Raw genomic sequence first — 9,382 nt, 5'->3', positions numbered from 1 at the left:
GCTCTCAAACATGCCAATAGCTTTGCAGTCTTTCCGTAAGTCTCAGGAACTGCTACAAGGGGACAACAACCAGTTCTGACACTGGCTCGCTACTAAGTGCTTGGTCCATATTCTTATCTAATCTAGTTTGTATGAGATTTTTATTAAATTATAGAATGCTCAAACATATATCTTTGGGAATAGTGTCTCTGCTGTCTTTTGTTCACTGAGTTACACAAACTAGATCAGATCTTCTGCGAGTTTTTGCTTGAGGTAATCACCATATTTGTCTGGAAAAAAAAGTATAGACTGATTAGCTCAACCTTACTTTGTTTTATTTATTTTCCCAGCTATGTTGCAAACTGAAGGACATTTGGTGCCCAGTGCCAGGACCAGAGGCACTGGGCACAAAGTGGAGCCCAGGAGGCTCCCTCTGAGCCCCAGGCAGCCCTTCTGTGCTGTGCGGGTGAGGAGCCCTGGCACAGGCTGCCCAGAGAGCTGTGGGGTCTCCTCCTTGGGGATCTCCAAAAGCCGCCTGGGCACGGCCCTGGGCAGCCTGCTCTGGGTGGCCCTGCTTGGGCAGGGCTTGGAGCAGGTGGCCTCCAGGGGTCCCTTCCCAGCTCACACATCCCGTGATGCTGAGAGTCCACGCACGTATTCCAAATACTCCTTATCTCCACAAACTGCAGAACTGAAGCTGACTTGATCTCTCTGAATCCCAGAACATGCTGAGCCCTTCCTGATGGTTTTAAGTGTAATCTTTCCCCTGTGTAGCAGACCTGGCTGCAAGAGGAGTGGAGGTTTCCCTCCTTACTTCAGCCAGGGCATGTCTCTTAGTGGGGATCTCCCCTTTTTTGGTCTCTCCCCTACAACACCCTTACCCCGACTCCCTAAGCAAGCACCCTATTGGCACAGCTGGTGTCCCAAAGGCACTTCACGAGGACGTGGTAGCAGCCCAGACTTTTGCTGCCCAGAAACTTTCTGCAACACACACACTCCCCGCAGCGGAGCCTGAGCAACAGCAGTGCCAACAGCGGCCGTGCCTCTCTGTGCTGGCTGGCAGCTGTGCAGAGGCTACGTGAGAGGCAGCTGCACTTCAGCACGGGGTGAAGTAACCGCTTAGTGTCAGCCCTGGTTTTACAATGGCTCCTGTATGCTGACTGCGAGTGTGGGAATGAGTAAAGGTTAGCGCAAGCTACGGTCATTTTGGGATTGCTCCACCTGGGCTGGAGCCAGACCCTCCGAGGCGTTCCCAGGGCTCCCCTTTCCACCGAGCAGAAATCAAACGTGCTGGAGGAGATGACAAGCCACTGAGTGCCGGCATCGCCCTCAGGGTAGGAAGGGCAGAGCTGGCCACAGGACGTCAGCATTGCCGCTGCTGTGGTTTGTCCCGGGCTGCGGTGCTGGGGATGCAGACGTGCCCCGCAGCAGAGAGCTTGGGTGCATGGGACTGGCTGCTGCTGTCCTGCCCACTGCCGCCACAGGGTGAAAAAGGCCTCAGCCCGCAGGGGAGGGTTCGTCTGCCTTGTCTGCAGAAATCCCTACGGGACCTGTAAACATGTGCCTGTGTGCAGCGTAGAAAGCAGGAGTGCCCATTTCGCCTGCAGCCCCTTCTCCCCGCTTCCCTAGGGCTGCCCTGCAGCAGGTAGGGAGGCAGATAACAACCCCTGCCAGCTAACTCGTCTTTCAAGTTCGCTCCCCCTCCCTTGTCACAGTATGTTATGTTTCCTGCCCAGCACCATCTCCAGACGGTGCGTAGCTGCTTGCAGCGGCAGCCTCAGCAGCTGCCCGAGCAAACCCCATCTGCCCTGGGCGGCCGAGCGATGTGCGCTTGTGCTCCTGGGCTGGTGTGGACAGGACCGCACCCTGCATGGCCAACTATAGCAGGGTATGAGGCACTGCTCACAGCTAGCAGAGGAATGGGGATTTTCAGGCTTAAGAAGCCTTGGGAGGTGGGTGAGGACATGGCAAGGGGGACAGACCCTGGTCCTGCAGCACGAGCACACCCTCTTCTCCCCATGGCCTCTGTTCCAGCAGTGTGTCTCCGTTAGAGTGGGTGCTCCCAAAACTTTTGCTGCTGTCCCCAGACCAATACGCAGCAAAACACAGAGTCACAGAATAGCCCAAGTTGGAAGGGACCCACAAGGATCATCACGTCCAACTCCTGGCTTCACACAAGACCACCCACAAACCAGACCCTATGTCTGAGAGCGTTGTCCAAACGCTTCTTGAGCTCTGGCAGCTCGGTGCTGTGACCACTGCCCTGGGGAGCCTGTCCCAGTGCCCGACCGCCCTCTGGGTGCAGAACCTTTCCCTAACACCCAGCCTGACCCTGCCCTGTCCCAGCCCCACGCCGTTCCCTCGGGTCCTGTCGCTGTCCCCAGAGAGCAGAGCTCAGCACCTGCCCCTCCGCTCCCCTCGTGAGGGAGCTGCAGGCTGCCATGAGGCCTCCCCTCAGCCTGCTCTGCTCGGGGCTGAACAAACCAAGGGGCCTCAGCCACTCCTCATACATCTTGCCCTCCGGACCCTTCACCATCTTTGTAGTCCTCCTTTGGACTCTCTAATAGTTTTACATCCTTATACTGTGGTGCCCAGAACTGCACACAGTACTCAAGGCGAGGCCACACCAGGCAGAGCAGAGCAGGACAGTCCCTTCCCTTGACCAACTAGCCATGCCATGCCTGATGCACTGCTGGGCATGGCTGGCCCTGCTGGCTGCCAGGGCACACTGCTAGCTCATGTTCAATTTGCCAGCAGCCAGAGCCCCCAGATCCCTTTCTGTGGCACTGCTCCCCAGTCTTTCACCCCCCCGCCCCAGTCTGCACATACAGCCACAGTTGCCCCATCCCGGGTGCATAATCTGCCACTTGCTCTTGTTAAACTCCACGCGCCCCTGCTCCTCACCCCATTGCTCTGCAAGGTGGGAGCACCTTTCCAACAAGCTCATTAACACGTCAGGCTAAGAAGCCAGCAAGATAAACATCTCCCCTGCCCTGCCCAGCCACCTTTTGTGCTGCGGAGGCTTCCCCGCCTCCCTCACCGGGTCTCACCACATAAATAGAGGGCTGGATGCTGCTGGCCAGCACTGAAGCTGCTGCTCAGGGTCTGCAACACCTCGCACCCCAGCGCCCATCCCAGCCGTGCTGCAGGTACCCAGAATTGGGGGGGGGGGGACAGGGCAGGGGGAGCCTGTCACCTGGTGGGGGGTCTCTGAGCCTTACCGCTGGGAAAGGGGGTCTGGGGTGAGTAAGAGGCTGTTGCATCTGGCAACTGGGAAAAGTGATGTTTTGGTTTGGCTGGAAGTGAGCTCTGTTGAGGAAACCTAAGTGGAGTCTGAATGAAACAAAAATGAAATATTTTTGTTTAGAAGAAAAGTTGTTTTGTTTAGAAGAAAAGTTGAGAAGTAGTTGCGTGTTTGCAAGAGGAGGCTCTCAGCTGCAAAGCACAAAGGTAAGGACATAACTTTAATCAGAGGAGGCACTGGTGTGGTCAGAGATGCCAGCCGTGTGAGCAGGTCATGGCGCAGCAGGGCAGCAAGCGTGCTTCGTGCAGCAGGATGCAAGGTCACTCCATTAGAGGGAGAGGAGATGGAAGTGCAGGCTGTGCTTACAGAAATTTAAGTCTTGAAAAGCTGGCAGCCTGGAAAAGGGCTAAAAAAATACAAGGACTTCAGTGTGAGCTGCCTGGTGGTGCCATGCCCTCCTGAGCAGTGACAGTGCCCAGAAGGAGAAAGCAAACGTGGGGTTGGGATTTCAGTGCTGCTAAGGGCTCCCCATTTGAAAATATAAGGCTGAAAACTGGGGGAGCCAAAGAAAGAAGTGGCAGAGAAGTGTCTGAGGCCTGAAAAATCTTCCTTACAAAGTGAAGGCTTAAAAAAATTGAAATGAGGAGAGTGGGTGACCCATGAAGGAGCGAGTTGGCTAGAAAACACGGGCTGAAAGCTTCCAGGTGGCTAGGGGCACAGCATGAGGGATCAGGAGCTAAAAGCTTGGCACATTTAGTGGAGAAACACAGTTCACTGTCGTGGTAGTGTCTCCTCATGTGTCCAAGCCCAAATGCCTCCCAGGAAAAAATAGCCATTGGGGTGTGAGTTACCCAGACATCAGGGGCTTGGTGTGCCCATGACTGTCTTTTTTGTTTGTTTTTTTTTTTTTTTCATTCCCCCCCCCCCTCTTTCTCCCCAGCAGCATGACTCCTGCCGGTGCACTCTGCCTGTGGCTGGGCTGCCTTCTGCTCTGTGGTGCTGCCCCAACACCCGTCTGTGACCCCAGCACGTGCCCCCCCTGCTCCAAGCCCACCCCCGGGGGCTGCTGCCCACCCTGCGCCCCTGCCTGTGCCTGCCCCCCCTACCTGGAGGATGACTGTGAGATGCAAGGCTTCACTGACAACCGTGTCCCTGCCGGCCGCTCCTTCTACATCGACTTCGCCCGCAAGCTGTGCACCTGCCAGCCCAGCGGGGACATCACCTGCACCCCGCACTGCACCCCCGTGCCCCCCACCTGCCAGGCTGTGGGCAGCCCGGTGGCCGATGGCTGTCCCCGCTGCGTCTGCTATGACGAGGAGGAGGTGGCAGTGCCTGCTGGCACCGTGGTCCCCCGGGGTGCCCGGCTCTGCACCTGCCCTCCCGAGGGGGGCCGGCTGCAGTGCGGTGATAGGGGCGAGGAGTGACATGCCCGCTCTCCGCCGGCCGAGGGCAGGGGGAGGGGGAAGCCTCCTGGGGAGTGGGTGGCTTTCTGCTCCTTGTGGCATCCCTGCTGGAAGGCGTTCAATGCATCAAACTGCCCTGGAGGGCCTGGCAGTGAGTGTGTTCCTGCCATCGGCTGTGAGGAGATGCCATCCTGTATAAACCAGGGTGCAGTGCCTGTACCCGGCAATGTTTCCTTGCGGCTTGGTCTGCTCCATGGTGGCGGGCAGAGAGGTTGGGGTGACTGCAGCCAGCACGCAACTGAAACAAATTGCAGTTATTTATTTATTTGTGAGATGATTGTGCTTTTTGTGTGTTTGTTTATATAGTGTCTTGAGTTAATGTGCTGGATAAACTTCCTTCCAGGATCTGGCTTTTCCCTTTCTGTAACTCCATCAAATTCAAAGTGGTGGGACCACAATCAGGAGATTTGTTGACCTTCCCCTCTCCAGGCATTCCTCCTCTTCCTCACACCAGAGTGAGGTTGTGGGGATTAGGAGGGCTGGTGGGTGGCAGTGTCCTTAGGAGGTGGCAAACCTCCATCCTCCAGAGCAAAGATGTGAAAAGTGGCACTGAGGACGTCAGCAGCCATGGAGCAGTCCTTTGTGGCCACCTCTGTGAAGCAGCTCCCTGGCTCTGAGTCCATCACCAGTCCCGTCTCTGTCCTGGTTCAGCACAAATACCCCAAATTGTGTCCTCCTCACTCACTCTCTCCTTCCCACTGCTGGAGACAGCAGAAAAGTGTTCTCTGAATGCTTTAGAGTGTCTGTTTTGATACATATATATATATATGCAGGAAAACTGTAATGAAACACAGCTTCATCAGGCTGAGCCGTTAACAAATGTCAGTTGTGTTTCTTTGAGGGTTGAATAAAAACTGTTTTACCAACAAACTTGTGAAAGCTGTGTTGATAAACACATGTATACCAGCCTTAAGCATTAGCTGATGTTACTGTGTCAAGACAAGCTTCCCTCCAGCCACCTGTGCCCCAGGTACACCTGGAACACGAAGCATGCCTCCCCACCCTTGTTTCCCAATCTTGTGGGTTAGGAAACAACAGCTCTTGCTTTCCAGGGGGTTTCTGAGGCAGGCATTGTGAGAGAAGTTAGGAGGCGATGTGCTAAACCTCCACAGACACCATGAATCATGCAGTCAGCACATACCTCTTCCCCTACTGATTTCATCACAGCTGAGCTGTGGGAAGGGTGACAGAAATAACTCTCTCAAAGGAGTAAGAGAAGACCCCACAGACAGCTAACCCCTGAAAGATAAAAACAGAAAGCTGGGGGTGTGCCTGTGCCTCCACAGCATGGCTGAGGCTGGCAGGGACCCCTGGAGGCCACCTGCTCCAAGCCCTGCCCAAGCAGGGCCACCCAGAGCAGGCTGCCCAGGGCCGTGCCCAGGCGGCTTTTGGAGATCCCCAAGCAGGAGACCCCACAGCTCTCTGGGCAGCCTGTGCCAGGGCTCCTCACCCGCACAGCACAGAAGGGCTGCCCAGTGCTCAGAGGGAGCCTCCTGGGCTCCACTTTGTGCCCACTGCCTCTTGTCCTGGTGCTGGGCACCACTGAAAAGGGCCTGGCTCCGTCCTCTTTGCACCCTCCAGGTATTTATGGACATTGATGAGATCCCCCTGAGCCTTCCCTTCTCCAGGCTGAGCAGTCCCAGCTCTCTCAGCCTTTCCTCACAGGAGAGGTGCTCCAGTGCTTTCATCATCTCAGTGGAGGCCCTTCACTAGATTCTTTCCAGTATGTCCATGTCTTTCCTGTACTGGGGAGCCCTGAACAAGAAGTGGACATACTGTAAAGCGTCCTCCTTGCTCCAAACCCTCCTCCAGCAGAGGGTAGTGCAGCACGCACGTGCGGAAGTGAGAGAGAAAAATGTTAGAGCCCCAGGCAGCAAACAGCCATGTCCCAACACAAGCTGGTGAGGATGAACCTCTGGACTCATGCACATCCTTCCTGTGCTCACAGAGCACGCTCTGTCACGGGGAATGGTGTTTCACCCAGTGCTCCTTTCCCTCCTCAGCTCTTCTCTGTTGGTTGGAAAGTCTCTTTCTTTGAGTAAAGCTGAAGCTCAGCATCACCTGGTAGAGCAGACAGTGGTGTGAACATGGCAGCGAGGCCACAGCTCCAGGCTGACCCATTGCAGGGTGGGCGAGCGTGGCCTAGGCTGCTGCTGAGGCCAGGAGCATGAGGAATTTCTTGCGTGGCAGGCTTTAACTCTGTGCTGCGCCAGTATTTACAAATGTCCGAATGAATTCACGCCCTGGACATGTTTGCAGGTTACAAGTTTTTCAGTCCACGGGGTTAGCTGGCTCTCTTTCTCGTTTGCCATAGGTTTACAGAAATTGGGGCTGGTTTGCAAGTGCAGCAGTTGTTCAGAGTCACGAGTGGTCTCCGCAGGCATGAATTTCTCCTCCTGGGGCGGGTGGCAGTCTGCTGAGCTTTGCTTGGTCTTTGCCTTGCAACTTATCTGCCCCTCGTGCGAGACTGATAACCTTTTCAAAGGAGAGACTGACGGCAACGACTGGATAACACGGCTCTTGTGTCTGTCTACGTAAACACCAGGGTCGGCACAGGAACAAAGAGCAGCCCGTCTTCAAACAGCTGTGGCAAAATTAGCCCTGAAAACTGCAACTCCTGAAAAGAATTGTTGTTACATGTAATGCAATCAAGTCTAAGGGGTTGTTTGTGTTCTTCAGCATCCCATAACTTTGTAAAAGATCACCACTGCTGCTTTGTGAAACCGGTGAGGCCTTTCTTCACCGTGTTACAATGATTTAAATAGCACCGTGTTTTGGGCTTAAGTCCTTTCAACATGCCCTCTCAATTCCTGCCTCATGAAGCTGTAAAACATTAGAGAAAAAAAATATTTGTGCATGAAAGCTGATTAGGAAGTGTCCTTTTGGCACCACACCATTCAGTGCCAAGAAGCTAAGGTATTTGCCCAGGTCTTTCCACCTTTTCAGGCAGCAGGTCAGAACAAGCTGCTGTCTGGGTGGGTATTGCACAGGCTGGCATCCCTGCTGCTCCGCTCCCCCAGCTGCCTCTGTAAAGCTGGAGGAGCCGACACGGGGATTATGTTGGCCGAAACGGCAGAGCAGCAAGCGAGGGGCTGCATAAGCAGAGGGATTTAGCAGGCAGGAATTTCAGGGCAAAACCAATATGCACTCAATACAGCATATATTTTATTTCTGAAATTCAAAAAAATATTTTTTTTCCAATCATTTATTGGGTAATTTCTTTAAATTAAAGATGTGCATGATTTACTATTTTGTAAACCATGCAAAGCATGTTTCCCTAACCAGTGCATATTTTGTCATGCAGAGTATTAAAATATGCATATTTCTACACCTAAGGCCTTTAACTGGGGAAAAGCAAACATCACAAAAACCTGTCCTTTCACTACACTCCCTGACAAAAACTCCCTCCCCAGCTTTCCTGCAGGCCCCCTTTAGGTACATGAAGGCCGGTATAAGGTCTCCGCTGAGCCTTCTCCAGGCTGAACAACCCCAGCTCCCTCAGCCTGTCTTCATGGGAGAGGTGCTCTAGCACCTTGATCAACTTCGTGGTCCTCCTCTCGACTCGCTCCAACAGGTCCATGTCCTTCCTGTGCTGGGACCCCAGAGCTGAACGCAGTGCCCCAGGTGGGGTCTCACGAGGGGAGATATAATATGGACATATAATATGGGAGATCAGAGGGGGAGAATCACCTCCCTTGCCCTGCTGGCCACGCTGCTTTTGGTGCAGCCTAGGATATGGTTGGCTTTCTGGGCTGTAAGTACACATTGCTGGCTCATGTCAAGCTTCTTGCTAACCAACACCCTCAGGGCCTTCTCCTCAGGGCTGCTCTCAAGCCATTCTCTGCCCAGCCTGTATTTGTGCTAGGGACTGCCCCAGCTCAGATGCAGGGCCTTGCACTTGGCCTTGTTGAACCTCTTGAGGTTCACACAGGCCCACCTCTCAAGCCTGCCCAGGTCCCTCTGGATGGCATCCCTTCCCTCCAGCCTGTCGACCACACCACACAGCTTGGCCTTATCAGCAAATTTGCTGAGGGTGCACTCAGTTCCACTGTCCGTGTCACCTACAAAGATGTGAAATAGCGCCAGTCCCAATACCGACCCCTGAGGAATGCCACTCATCATTGGTCTCCACCTGGACAAGGAGCTGTTGACCACATCTCTCTGAGTGTAACCATCCAGCCAATTTCTCATCCACCGAGTGGTCTGTCTGTTAAATCCATGTCTCTGGAATTTAGAGACAAGGCTGTCATTTGGGATGGTGTCAAATGCTTTGCCCAAGTCCAGGTAGATGGTGTCAGTTGCTCTTCCCCTATCCACCAATGCTGTAACCCCGTCATGGAAGGCCACCAGATTTGTGGCCAAACACTCTTGTTCCAATACAAAAATTCAGTGAGACACCAATAACAGAATACCCTCTAGAAATTTTCTTTCTGGCCCTAATTTGGATCTTACTCATGGAAACATATGTACTCATCCACATCTTTGAAAAAGCAACCGGAACACTAATCAATGTTGTTTATGGAATCACACATATAATTAAGTCCCCTTGCCTGAAATTAAAAGTGGCCTAAATCTTAATGATGAAACAAATTTCCAAACTGAGCTATGCAGAAATGTATAACATAACTTGATGGACATTAAAACGCTGAGGAGAGCCTCTGAAGTTAGCAGCTCACAGTGAAAGGCTGCAGGTGGA

This window comes from Cygnus atratus, chromosome 1 (assembly GCF_013377495.2).
Source record: "Cygnus atratus isolate AKBS03 ecotype Queensland, Australia chromosome 1, CAtr_DNAZoo_HiC_assembly, whole genome shotgun sequence".
Lineage (NCBI taxonomy): Eukaryota > Metazoa > Chordata > Aves > Anseriformes > Anatidae > Cygnus > Cygnus atratus.
The sequence above is the reverse complement of the archived record's forward strand: the minus strand, read 5'-3'. Positions refer to the sequence as shown.